This window comes from Pseudophryne corroboree, chromosome 4 (genome assembly GCF_028390025.1).
Source record: "Pseudophryne corroboree isolate aPseCor3 chromosome 4, aPseCor3.hap2, whole genome shotgun sequence".
Classification (NCBI taxonomy): Eukaryota; Metazoa; Chordata; class Amphibia; order Anura; family Myobatrachidae; genus Pseudophryne; species Pseudophryne corroboree.
In genome coordinates, this window is record NC_086447.1 from 743625662 (window position 1) to 743640422 (window position 14761).

Sequence of the window (14761 nt, forward strand, 5' to 3'; positions counted from 1 at the left end):
CTACCACTGGTCTGATGCAGGACAACACAGATAATTATACAGCAGCACTGGGCATATGGCAGCAGAGGACACAAGCACTGTGACTGGACAGATTCAGCACAGGACACGGACCCTGAGGACACTGAGAGATCAGAGACACATCCTCTAGTCACTCTCCAATGCCGGAGTGAAAATGGTGGCGACGCTCGGCTCCTTATATGGAATGCAAAGCCCGCGAGAATCCGACAGCGTGATGATGACGTTTTGCCTCATTCTGGTTTCTGAGTCAGATGGGAAAATCCAAGCCTGACTTGGATCCGGGCTCAGAGCGTGAGTTCCGGTAGGGTTCGGTTCTCAGAGAACCGAACCCGCTCATCCCTACTTAGTGCATCTCCCTCATAGTTTGTTACCATGGTGTTATGGTTTTGTTTATGCTTTCTCGCATGTTCTTTTCTATTTGTTCTAATATTGTACAGCATAATAAGCTATCAAATTAAAATAAATTCTAAAATGCACGTTACAGGGTTACATTTCTGTTTTAGTAGATTTTAGGATTTGTTCTACAAATTCCAGAGAAGAAAAAAAAGTGATAAACCCCCCCCACTAAAACCATTGGGGTATCAAGCTCATTACCTATTGTCATTAGAAATAGGTGCAGGACACCATAGGCCATATGTGATAGCCTGCAAGGTGTAGGAGCTGATGCAGTTCCGACAAAATTGTCATTACATTTAATGCGGCAATAAGGCAAAACTAATTAATGACTATCTTGATGGCTTTTAAGTTTGGCCCCATATTTTAGGAAATAACAGTACAATTTATTTCACATCTATGACATTTTGGGTGTCGTTATTTTATAGTTATGTTATTTACTAAATTGCTGCATGCGCTGACAATTTGGACTTTAAATTATCAACAGTTAAAACCATTCAATTACATTTCCTGGCTTCTCTGCATGAGTATAGAGTTACATTCTGTAGAGCACACTAGGTTATCAGCTTGTACGTTTCTGCTAGAAATTTAAAAATAGACTTAAAAAAAGCTGAATGGGACGAAACACTGTGCAGCTGAACTACCGAGCTACTGAGGTTGGAAAAAGACATAAGTACACCAAGTACAAATCATTATTCTGAAGACGGGAAAAATATAAGCGGAACCAATTTTCAGCAGATGGGGAAAATGTGTTTTTCTCTCCAAAGTCACAAATGAAATGCGCATGTGCATTAGAAAGATGTCTGTGAATATTTCATCTGTATATAAGAGACCAGCAGCCCCAACACAAGTACCTGTTAGTGCTCACAGGGCCTGTTTCAGAGTTGTACGCTATGGTGATGCTGACACATTTGAGTAACTATTGTCAATTTGCGCACGTGCCAAAGTACTTTACTGATACCAATAAAAAGAAACGGCTGCGCAAAAGTGGAAGAACAACCACCAATGGCTAATGGGGAATAATTAATGATAAGAGCTGACGTAGAAAAAGAAAAGATTTATTATGTTAATAACATTAATTAAGACATTCGGAGTCTACATATAAAATGCAATAAAAAACACATGTAAATAAAATTAAATATGTCAACACCTAGATCATAAGATGTATGAGCTGTAAATTATCAATCTGCTTATTGAGAATGGGAACCACAGAGTCCAGAATTGATGTGATTGGAATGTCCACAGTTCCAGATAAACAGCCGATCAGTGTGTGGCTGATGATAGATGTCTTGATTGAGCTCTGATTGGCTCACGAACCGGCACTTCCTTTATTAGACAGCCGGAAAGCCAGGAGGGACACAGGGGGGCGCGCGCTGTGCGCTCCGTGTCCCTCCAACACAAAGGAGGGGGAGGGGAGCAGGCACTGTGGGGGACTATCTGGCACTGGGGGCATATACCTGGCACTGTGGGGGAATATCTGGCACTGGGGGCATATACCTGGCACTGTGGGGGACTATCTGGCACTGGGGGCATATACCTGGCACTGTGGGGGAATATCTGGCACTGGGGGCATATACCTGGCACTGTGGGGGAATATCTGGCACTGGGGGCATATACCTGGCACTGTGGGGGACTATCTGCCACTGGGGACATATACCTGGCACTGTGGGGGAATATCTGGCACTGGGGGCATATACCTGGCACCGTGGGGGACTATCTGGCACTGGGGGCATATACCTGGCACTGTGGGGGAATATCTGGCACTGGGGGCATATACCTGGAACTGTGGGGGACTATCTGGCACTGGGGGCATATACCTGGCACTGTGGGGGACTATCTGGCACTGGGGGCATATACCTGGCACTGTGGGGGAATATCTGGTACTGGGGGCATATACCTGGCACTGTGGGGGAATATCTGGCACTGGGGGGAGCAGGCACTGAGGGGGCATATGTGGCACTGTGGGGGAATATCTGGCACTGGGGGCATATACCTGGCACTGTGGGGGAATATCTGGCACTGGGGGCATATGTGGCACTTGGAGCACAGCCCTAGCAACAAGCACTACCCCCTAGCAACAAGCATGACACCCAGTGCATGAAACCCCTGGCAACGAGCATGACACCCAGTGCATGAAACCCCTGGCAACGAGCATGACACCCAGTGCATGAAACCCCTGGCAACGAGCATGACACCCTGAGCATGAAAACCCCTGGCACCGTGCATGGAACAAAGAGCATGAAACCCCTGGCAACGAGCAGGTAATTTAAAAGTAATTAGAAGCCTTACTGTAGAACTTAATGTGTAATGGGCATTACGGTGTGTGGCATAATGTATCACGGACATTGCGGTGTGTGTCATAATGTGTCAGGCATTACGGTGTGTTGTATACTATATCACGGGCATTGTGGTATAATGTCTCGGGGTCATTGCGGTGTGGCATAATGTATAACGGGCATTGCGGTATGTGTCATACTGTGTCACAGATACGGTGTGTAGCATAATGTATAACGGGCATTGCGATTCCTGTCATAATGTGTCGGGGGCATTACGGTGTGTGGCATAATGTGTCGGGGGCATTACAGTGTGTGCATATTGTGTCATGTGCATTGTTGTGTGTGGCATAATGGCTAAGGCCATTGCAGTATGTGGAATAATGTATACTGGGCATTACTATAAGGAGGAAAAATGACAAATAATGTAAGGGGCATGAATCAGGATTATTTTTCTTTCCTGTGGTGGCTAACGTCTGGGCATGCAGGTTGCAAAACTGGGGTATAAGGTAGTCTTTTCCTGCAATACCACGCCCCTTTGCGCGAAGCCACGCCCATTCCAACGAAGCCACACCCCTTTTTGGCGGCGCGCGCCTATTTCTCCCTTTACTAGTGCCAATTATGGGGGGTATGATTTTTTGGCTTGGGGGAGAAAAATTTCTAGTTACGCCACTGGCCGAGGCCCTCCGCTTTTGGGGTGGGCTGGAGGTTTTTTCATTTCCCAGGGGGAAGCCAACCCTAGGGAGAAAGGGACGACCCGAGCCATGAGGCGGAGAGAAGACCCTTGCCCCCTAAGGGGCCTTTTGGCTCCGGGGTACGGGGATTTGAGGGGTCCCTCTGCGCTTCAGCAAGGGGGAACCCGAAGATCCTTTTTCCCCTCAGTAGGCCTTTTGGAGAGGGTCCAAAGTCTTATGCCCCCGGCACAGTTTTTGCACAGACCACTGGGTGATGAAGCCACGCACCTCTGCCGACATGCCCACCCAAAACCATGTCAATGCCCCCACAATGCTGTGCCGTCGCTCTGTGAACGTCTCTGTCAATCAGGCAGAGGCATTCACATAAGTGAGGTGCAATTGCATCTCACTTTGTGCGCAGTGCAGTGCGGATTCTGCATGAGCACACTTCGCATAGAATAGTCAGTATGTGATCACATCTCATTACATATACTGCTTAGAGTGCTTAGTGCATCTCTCAATATAATAGCCCCCATAGAAACCTATGGGGTTACTTTTTCAATCAAAAACATGGGACCACAGCAGAGAATTAGGATATCTGCTGTGCCCCCAAACCTTCATATACATTCTGGGGATGCTTGAAATTATAGAAATCACAGGGGTTTTCAGGGGATATTCCGCAAATGTCTTTTGATAAATATGCCACTTAGTCATTCACATCTTTGAAGCTTACAATCTATATTCTTTATTACTCAGAGGAACTCATGTAATCATGAAGAGAACATACAAACCCAGCACAGATGGAAATCAAACCCAATAACTCAGTGCTGTGCGGCAGAAATGCTAACTATTATCTCCACCAAAGTTATCTGTAATAGGAATATAATGCTGCCTGAAGATTTGCCATGATATGCAATATTTGCAACTACTAAGAGCTGATGCGGCCTATCATCCTGCATGGCCTCCGAACTCGGACTTCCTTACATCCCACCCAAGATTTGTGTTCTTTACCTGACATCCCTAGAGCAATCATCAACTAAGGCAGATAACACCTTTATTGTGAGCCTGAACACTTATAGTATGCTAAGGCGCTCAACAAGACTTTCTCTATCGTCCTAGTGGATGCTGGGGTTCCTGAAAGGACCATGGGGAATATCGGCTCCGCAGGAGACAGGGCACAAAAAGTAAAGCTTTAGGATCAGGTGGTGTGCACTGGCTCCTCCCCCTATGACCCTCCTCCAAGCCAGTTAGATTTTGTGCCCGGCCGAGAAGGGTGCAATCTAGGTGGCTCTCCTAAAGAGCTGCTTAGGAAAGTTTAGCTTAGGTTTTTTATTTTACAGTGAGTCCTGCTGGCAACAGGATCACTGCAACGAGGGACTTAGGGGAGAAGAAGTGAACTCACCTGCGTGCAGGATGGATTGGCTTCTTGGCTACTGGACATCAGCTCCAGAGGGACGATCACAGGTACAGCCTGGATGGTCACCGGAGCCTTGCCGCCGGCCCCCTTGCAGATGCTGAAGTAAGAAGAGGTCCAGAATCGGCGGCAGAAGACTCCTCAGTCTTCTAAAGGTAGCGCACAGCACTGCAGCTGTGCGCCATTTTCCTCTCAGCACACTTCACACGGCAGTCACTGAGGGTGCAGGGCGCTGGGAGGGGGGCGCCCTGGGAGGCAAATGAATACCTATTTTGGCTAAAAATACCTCACATATAGCCTCCGGAGGCTATATGGAGATATTTAACCCCTGCCAGAATCCGTTAAGAGCGGGAGACGAGGCCGCCCGAAAAAGGGGCGGGGCCTATCTCCTCAGCACACAGCGCCATTTTCCCTCACAGAAAGGCTGGAGGGAAGGCTCCCAGGCTCTCCCCTGCACTGCACTACAGAAACAGGGTTAAAACAGAGAGGGGGGGCACTAATTTGGCGATATGCTTATATATATATTAAGATGCTATAAGGGAAAACACTTTTATATAAGGTTGTCCCTATATAATTATAGCGTTTTTGGTGTGTGCTGGCAAACTCTCCCTCTGTCTCTCCAAAGGGCTAGTGGGTCCTGTCCTCTATCAGAGCATTCCCTGTGTGTGTGCTGTGTGTCGGTACGTGTGTGTCGACAGGTAGGAGGACGATGTTGGTGAGGAGGCGGAGCAATTGCCTGTAATGGTGATGTCACTCTCTAGGGAGTCGACACCGGAATGGATGGCTTATTTAGGAAATTACGTGATAATGTCAACACGCTGCAAGGTCGGTTGACGACATGAGACGGCCGACAAACAATTAGTACGGTCCAGACGTCTCAAAAACACCGTCAAGGGTTTTTAAAACGCCCGTTTACTTTAGTCGGTCGACACAGACACAGACAGGGACACTGAATCCAGTGTCGACGGTGAATAAACAAACGTATTCCTTATTAGGGCCACACGTTAAAGGCAATGAAGGAGGTGTTACGTATTTCTGATACTACAAGTACCACAAAAGAGGGTATTATGTGGGATGTGAAAAAACTACCATAGTTTTTCCTGAATCAGATAAATTAAATAAAGTGTGTGATGATGCGTGGGTTCCCCCCGATAGAAAATTATGGGCGGTATACCCTTTCCCGCCAGAAGTTAGGGCGCGTTGGGAAACACCCCTTAAGGTGGATAAGGCGCTCACACGCTTATCAAAACAAGTGGCGGTACCGTCTATAGATAGGGCCGTCCTCAAGGACCAGCTGACAAGGCTGGAAAATATAATAAAAAGTATATACACACATACTGGTGTTATACTGCGGCCAGCGATCGCCTCAGCCTGGATGTGCAGAGCTAGGGTGGCTTGGTCGGATTCCCTGACTAAAAATATTGATACCCTTGACAGGGACAGTATTTTATTGACTATAGAGCATTTCTATATATGCGAGATGCACAGAGGGATATTTGCACTCTGGCATCATGAATAAACGCGATGTCCATAACTGCCAGAAGATGTTATGGACACGACAGTGGTCAGGTGATGCAGATTCCAAACGGCACAGTATGGCCGTATAAAGGAAGAGGACTTGTTTGGGGTCGGTCCATCGGACCTGGTGGTCACGGCAACTGCTGGAAAATCCACCGTTTTTTACCCTAAGTCACATCTCTGCAGAAAAAGACACCGTCTTTTCAGCCTCAGTCCTCTCGTCCCTATAAGATCATAACCCCTGGATCCTACATGTAGTATCCCGGGGGTACAGATGGGAATGTCGAGACGTTTCCCCTTCGCAGGCTCCTGAAGTCTGCTTTACCAAGTCTCCCTCCGACAAGGAGGTAGTATGGGAAAAAATTCACAAGCTGTGTTCCCAGCAGGTGACAATTAAATTACCCCTCCTACTACAGAAAAGGGGTATTATTCCACACTATATTGTGGTACTGAAGCCAGAAGGCTAGGTGAGACTTATTCTAAAAAAAAAAAAAAAAAAAAAAATTTTTTTTTGAACACTTACAAAGGTTCAAATTAAGATGAAGTCACTCAGAGCAGTGATAACGAACCAGGAAGAAGGGGACTATATAGTGTCCCGGGACATCAGGGATGCTTACCTCTATGTCCCAAATTTGCCCTTCTCACTAAGGGTACCTCAGGTTCGTGGTGCAGAACTGTCACTATCAGTTTCAGACGCTGCCGTTTGGATTGTCCACGGCACCCCGGGGTCTTTACCAAGGTAATGGCCGAATTGATGATTCTTCTTCGAAGAAAAGGCGTCTTAATTATCCCTTACTTGGACGATCTCCTGATAGGGGCATAGTCCAGGGAACAGTTGGAGGTCGGAGTAGCACTATCTCGGATACTGCTACAATCAGCACGGGTGGATTCTAAATATTCCAAAATCGCAGCTGATCCCGACGACACGTCTGCTGTGCCTAGGGATGATTCTGGACACAGTCCAGAAAAAGGTGTTTCTCCCGGAAGAGAAAGCCAGGGAGTTATCCGAGCAAGTCAGGAACCTCCTAAAAACAGTGCATCATTGCACAAGGGTCCTGGTAAAAATGGTGGCTTCCTACGAAGCAATTCCATTCGGCAGATTTCACGTAAGAACTTTTCAGTGGGATCTGCTGGACAAATGGTCCGGATCGCATCTTCAGATGCATCAGCGGATAACCCAATATCCAAGGACAAGGGTGTCTCTCCTGTGGTGGTTATAGAGTGCTCATCTTCTAGAGGGCCGCAGATTCGGCATTCAGGATTGGATGCTGGTAACCACGGAGCCCAGCCTGAGAGGCTGGGGAGCAGTCACACAAGGGAAAAATTTCCAGGGAGTGTGATCAAGTATGGAGACTTTTCTCCACATAAATATACTGGAGCTAAGGGTAAATTTATAATGCTCTAAGCTTAGCAAGACCTCTGCTTCAAGGTCAGCCGGTATTGATCCAGTGGGAAAAACATCACGGCAGTCGCCCACGTAAACAGACAGGGCGACACAAGAAGCAGGAGGGCAATGGCAGAAACTGCAAGGACTTTTCGCTGGGCGGAAAATCATGTGATAACACTGTCAGCAGTTTTTCATCCCGGGAATGGAAACTGGGAAGCAGACTTCCTCAGCACGACCTCCACCCGGGAGAGTGGAAACTTCATTGAGAAGTTTTTTCCACATGATTGTAAACCGTTGGGAAATACCAAAGGTGGACATGATGGCGTCCCGTCTGAACAAAAAACGGGACAGGTATTGCGCCAGGTCAAGGGACCCTCAGGCAATAGATGTGGACGTTCTGGTAACACCGTGGGTGTACCAGTCGGTGTATGTGTTCCCTCCTCTGCTTCTCATACCTAAGGTGCTGAGAATTATAAGACGTAGAGGAGTAAGAACTATACTCATGGCTCCGGATTGGCCAAGAAGGACTTGGTACCCGGAACTTCAAGAGATGCTTACAGAGGTCTTATGGCCTCTGCCGCTAAGAAGGGACTTGCTTCAGCAAGTACCATGTCTGTTCCAAGACTTACCGCAGCTGCGTTTGTCGGCATGGCGATGGAAAGCCGGATCCTAAGGGAAAAAAGGCATTCCGGAAGAGGTCATTCCTACCCTGGTCAAAGCCAGAAAGGAGGTGACCGCACAACATTATCACCACGTGTGGCGAAAATTTGTTGCGTGGTGTGAGGCCAGGAAGGCCCCACAAAGAAATTTCAACTCGGTCGTTTCCTGCATTTCCTGCAAACAGGAGTGTCTATGGGCCTCAAATTGGGGTCCATTAAGGTTCAAATTCGGCCCTGTAAATTTTCTTCCAGAAAGAATTGGCTTCAGTTCCTGAAGTCCAGAAGTTTGTCAAGGGAGTATTGCATATACAAACCCCTTTTTTGTGCCTCCAGTGGCACTGTGGGATCTCAACGTAGTTCTGGGATTTCTCAAATCACATTGGTTTAAAACCAGTCAAATATGTGGATTTGCAGCATCTCACATAAAAAGTGACCATGCTCTTGGCCCTGGCCTGGACCAGGCGAGTGTCAAATTGGTGGTTTTTTCTCAAAAAAGCCCATATCTGTTTGTCAATTCGGACAGGGCAGAGCTGCGGACTCGTCCCCAGTTCTCTCCCTAAGGTGGTGTCAGTGTTTCACCTGAACCAGCTTATTGTGGTGCCTTGCACCTACTAGGGACTTGGAGGACTCCAAGTTGCTAGAAGTTGTCAGGGCCCTGAAAATATATTCCAGGACAGCTGGAGTCAGAAAATCTGATTCGCTGTTTATACTGTATGCACCCAACAAGTTGGGTGCGCCTGCTTCTAAGCAGTCGATTGCTCGTTGGATTTGTAACACAATTCAACTTGCACATTCTGAGGCAGGCCTGCCACAGTCTAAATCGGTTAAGGCCCATTCCACAAGGAAGGTGGGCTCATCTTGGGCGGCTGCCCGAGAGGTCTCGGCATTACAACTCTGCCGAGCAGCTACGTGGTCAGGGGAGAACACGTTTGTAAAATTCTACAAATTTGATATCCTGGCAAAAGAGGACCTGGAGTTCTCTCATTCGGTGCTGCAGAGTCATCCGCACTCTCCCGCCCGTTTGGGAGCTTTGGTATAATCCCCATGGTCCTTTCAGGAACCCCAGCATCCACTAGGACGATAGAGAAAATAAGAATTTACTTACCGATAATTCTATTTCTCGGAGTCCGTAGTGGATGCTGGGCGCCCATCCCAAGTGCGGATTATCTGCAATACTTGTACATAGTTACAAAAATCGGGTTATTATTGTTGTGAGCCATCTTTTCAGAGGCTCCGCTGTTATCATACTGTTAACTGGGTTTAGATCACAAGTTGTACGGTGTGATTGGTGTGGCTGGTATGAGTCTTACCCGGGATTCAAAATTCCTCCCTTATTGTGTACGCTCGTCCGGGCACAGTACCTAACTGGCTTGGAGGAGGGTCATAGGGGGAGGAGCCAGTGCACACCACCTGATCCTAAAGCTTTACTTTTTGTGCCCTGTCTCCTGCGGAGCCGATATTCCCCATGGTCCTTTCAGGAACCCCAGCATCCACTACGGACTCCGAGAAATAGAATTATCGGTAAGTAAATTCTTATTTTCTATTATGTGTGCACCCTCATACCCACTCATGAAAAGGCAACCTTTCCAAACTCTGGCAGTTTTTATACTATAATGAATTGTTTAATGTTACAGTAAGGAATATGAGTATAAATGTGAAGTCTGCAACACTTTTCCCATAAGAGGTATTTGGTTACTTTTGCAGCCTATTTGAAAAGTGAGAGGAATAAAGAATCCCTTCAATATGAATGTTGAGAGGAAATAAATCTCATTGGCGCAATGAGATTTGATTAACATTCCTCATACACTGCGGTGTATTGTTTAATATTCATTTATTTCTGCAAATTTGGAGCGACCTTTTAATTTCATACACCAAATGTACTGTAATTTCCATCAGTGTGACGCGTTTCGTGAGATGCTGCCCCTCTTCATCAGATATGGAATTGATTAATGATACTGTTAGAAATATGGCCCATCATTTTAATCCCTCTGATTGTACCATAGTGTATATCTAACATCAGCCAGTTTCCTCATGTGCTTCTTCACAAAGATTTAAAGAGATACAGTATATAATCATAGTAGGTGAAGGGATATAATTATATAAAAAAAAGTAGAGAAACATGCAGTCCTATAGTTGGTCAAGGAAAATGGCCATTATGGTTCTTGTATGTATAAAGAAAGGGATGTAGGTATGTGACCGGCGGTCTCACATTACCTCCCCCTACATCCCCCACCCTCACAATTCCACCGATCGGCATGCAGACCAACAGGGACTATTCCCACTCGTGGGATATCCCCACCTTTGGGGATATGAGTGGACCGAGGGGGTAATTCCAAGTTGATCGCAGCAGGAATTTTGTTAGCAGTTGGGCAAAACCATGTGCACTGCAGGGGAGGCAGATATAACATGTGCAGAGAGAGTTAGATTTGGATGGGGTGTGTTCAATCTGCAATCTAATTTGCAGTGTAAAAATAAAGCAGCCAGTATTTACTCTGCACAGAAACAAAATAACCCACCCAAATCTAACTCTCTCTGCACATGTTATATCTGCCTCCCCTGCAGTGCACATGGTTTTGCCCAACCGCAAACAAAATTCCTGCTGCGATCAACTCAGAATTACCCCCTGAGTCCCAAGCTGGGTCTTCACTTTAGTTTGGAAATTGAATTTAAAATACAAATCCGAGGATTTGGATTGCATGTAAGTCCCTCCCTCGTGGTTTCAGGTGCCATTTCACACTGGAGATTGTATGTTGCGGTGGACAAAACTGACTGGAAATGACTGAAGATTAGTGTTAGTGATGTTAAAAATACTGTAGGAACAAAAACAGTTACATGATTTTAGCTGTGGCAAAATAAACCGTAAAAAAGACAGGCGCTGCAACTGGGCTGGTTCTCTAAGTTGCTGTTGAAGAGGTGATAGTTGGTCACCCCAATCACATAGAATATGAACAAACGAAAAAAACCAACCGCGCTTACATAGAAATTGACAATTTTATATTTGTTTAAAACCAATATACAAACATAGATACGGATAAAAAATTAACTGAATGGCAATGATCATGTAAAAATGAAAAACATACTAAAAACTGAGCCTTAATAAGCCAATCTCTGAATTGCAATTAGTCTCTCCCAGGGCAGTCTTTGTGCAAATGCCGGCATAAGCAACTATTGCTGGTATGTGAATAAGAAATCCTGCAGAGCATACATATGCATGTATTTTAGTGACGTCCATGATTTTAGCTGGTTTTATAGATGTGTATTGATTTTTAAAGAAACACAGATCCAAAACCAAACCAAACCAAACCCAAAACTCTTGATAATTCCCGATACTGCCAAACATAAAGGAAAATAAAAAGGTAAAGTTACATTGAAGGGATTTATGGAGGTGCATTAGGGATAGCTATATTTGTTGGTGTTCTTGTGCTCATTTATTTGGTTATTGCTGTTGTTCACAGTTGTGGAACTTTAAATAATTGTGTTCTTATACACCACAGGTGATGAGTACAGTATGTATTGTAATACTGTATTTTGGAAAGGGATCAGGAATGTAAAAACCATATAAATGGATAAATAAGAATTGAAATGTGAAATTATTTTGAATAAAAAATACATAAAAAAATAGGAGGAACTGACCCCCAGGGATAATTTCCAGGATATAAAGCAGACAATTCAATTCAAAAGCAAAGACCACCATATGCCATCAGAGCTGAAGGGGGCATGGTTAAATCTGGGGAGGCATGGCCACACCCTCTACAAAATGGTTGAGAAGAGCTTTGCTGGTGCCAATTTTCTCAGGGCACACTGGCGCCAGCTGTTGCACAGGGGGACATTTATCCCCCTCAGCAGCACTGAAAAGGGGAATAATGTCCCCTTTAGCAGCTGACCCGGGACCGGGCTAGCACTCTCCAGTCCCTTCACGAATCCCATGCCCAATTAATTAGTACCCACTCCCTACCTCTCTTTGGCACTGTGTACCATAAAAACAATGTGGGAACGCTGGTAGTGACAGCATCCTAGGGAAAACATCATTAATTTATCCTTAAGCAGTAAAATTACCAATGTTGCCCTGCTATAATTATCTTTTATATGCCCAGCCACCGCACATTATGGATTATTGAGTTGCCCTCAAAGGGTTAAAACATAACAAATAAATGAAGTAAAAATTGTTATACTTGTGTCTCTGTACTTGCTCCATGTTTCTTTAATAAGGTTTGATAATGTAAACTTTCAGAGAATTGTTCAACCACAATGACATATTGATCTTTGATAACCATTATGCCTTAAGGATCTATCTATCCTTGCAGCTACTGTATATCTTTATAAATGAATCCTGTTGTTCTCCCTGCCATAGATTGGCTTTTTAAACCTTCATTTGATTCATTCTCTACCACAATCATTTAGGCTCTGGAATATTTTTTCTATAATACCCCTTTCATATGAAAAGCCAAAACCCTGTTCTTTTTGCCGTGTATGCCCATCGATCAGGTCTGGCTTATGTCTGAAAGGGTCTACCAGGGTTGAAAGTACCGGGTCCTGCGTCCTTTAAATTCAGTTTAGGCTTGTAAGTCTCAGTGTAGGCAATGACAAGAATTCATTTTGGTGACTCATTCAATTGATGCAGTTTATAGAAGGAATGTCAGCCAGCAGCCTGGAATCCTGAGACACCTGGGGAATTAATGTAAGCAGTCAGGGTATGAAGAGTGACAATCTGAGCAAATCTATACTGTACTATAAACAATGGCACAATGCTAACATGAGGTAACTGAAGAAATTCTATTTGGTGATAGATACTTTCTTTTACTGACTTGACTAATGTTTGTTAAATAGTGTTGCAGTTCTTCAAATATAATGCTGGTGATCAAGATTTGCAATAGCATTGTATTCCTCAATAAATCTCTCTGTCATTTAATAACGTTAGCCAGTGACATAGACACTGCTACAAAGTTTCACTGTGAAAATATTCAGCAAAACTTTGTTGCTCTTGACTTTCATTTTTTCTGGAAAAATTCTATCGTCTTCCCTTCTGCATACAACATAATGAGCTACAGGATGCCATAAAAACTGACACCTTCATGACTGATGCATAGACAGAGAACAGGCAAAGCACTCATTGGACTTTACAAACACCTAGAAGCAGAGCATGCAGTCAGAACATCAAGAATACCCACAGAATCACAACAGTAATGAGGAATGAAAGTCAGATAAATCTGCAGAGTCACCTCAGGGAACTAAACAAGCAAGTCAGCTGTGGAAGATATATAGGTAAGTAATTGTACGAGTGCCTGAAAGATGATTATGGAGATGATTTTGTTCTTCTTCCATGTTCTTTTTTTGTAAAAGCTTACAGCCAGGGTTCAAGTATTTAAATGTTTTTCTTTATTTGAATTTAAATCTAAGCTTACGATATTGCATTTAATTCTGTCGTTTTTTCAAAAAGTGGTTATTTTCACATGATGTTAATTTTAATGGTACATAGTTCGATGGCTGTGTTCTGATGTCGATGCCTTTTCAGTTTCTACTTTTCCAATAGTCATGCCTATATGGAGGTCTATTATGGTACATTCTGTCAGGAGTCTATTCACTAAGCCTTAGATGGAGATAAAGTGAACGGAGATAAAGTAGCAGCCAATCAGCTCCAAACTGTCACTTCTCAAACACAGCCTGTAACATGGGAGTTAGGAGCTGATTGGCAGGGACATTGGGGGTCATTCCGAGTTGTTCGCTCGCAAGCGGATTTTAGCAGATTTGCTCATGCTAAGCCGCCGCCTACTGGGAGTGAATCTTAGCATCTTAAAATTGCGAACGATGTATTCGCAAAATTGCGATTACACACCTCGTAGCAGTTTCTGAGCAGCTTCAGACTTACTCGGCATCTGCGATCATTTCACTGCTTGTCGTTCCTGGTTTGACGTCACAAACACACCCAGCGTTCGCCCAGACACTCCCCCGTTTCTCCGGCCACTCCTGCGTTTTTTCCGGAAACGGTCGCGTTTTTTCCCACACGCCCATAAAACGGCCTGTTTCCGCCCAGTAACACCCATTTCCTGTCAATCACATTACGATCGCCAGAACGATGAAAAAGCCGTGAGTAAAAATCCTAACTGCATAGCAAATTTACTTGGCGCAGTCGCAGTGCGGACATTGCACATGCGCATTAAGCGGAAAATCGCTGCGATGCGAAGATTTTTACCGAGCGAACAACTCGGAATGACCCCCATTATCTCCATCCATTTTATCTCCATCCAAGGCTTAGTAAATAGACCCCTAAGTTGCATTCACCAAATTGTGAACACAGCATAAAACATGCTTCAAATACGGATCATTGCACACTATGAAGAAGGCAAAGAAAGTATCTACACATGTTCAACGTGAATGCTGGATAGATCTTGCACACAAGACACTAGGGGGTAAATTTACTAAAGCTT

General features: G+C 44.8%; 1 long non-coding RNA gene across 1 annotated transcript in view; it reads left to right on the plus strand.

Annotated features, from left to right (window-relative positions):
* LOC134911736 (uncharacterized) overlaps window positions 1-496 on the plus strand; it is a 62790-nt gene extending 62294 nt beyond the window's left edge. The window contains exon 5 of the long non-coding RNA XR_010176804.1: window positions 1-496. This exon is cut by the window's left edge and continues 102 nt beyond it. This is a non-coding gene — a long non-coding RNA (uncharacterized LOC134911736).
* The last annotated feature ends 14265 nt before the right edge of the window (window positions 497-14761 follow it).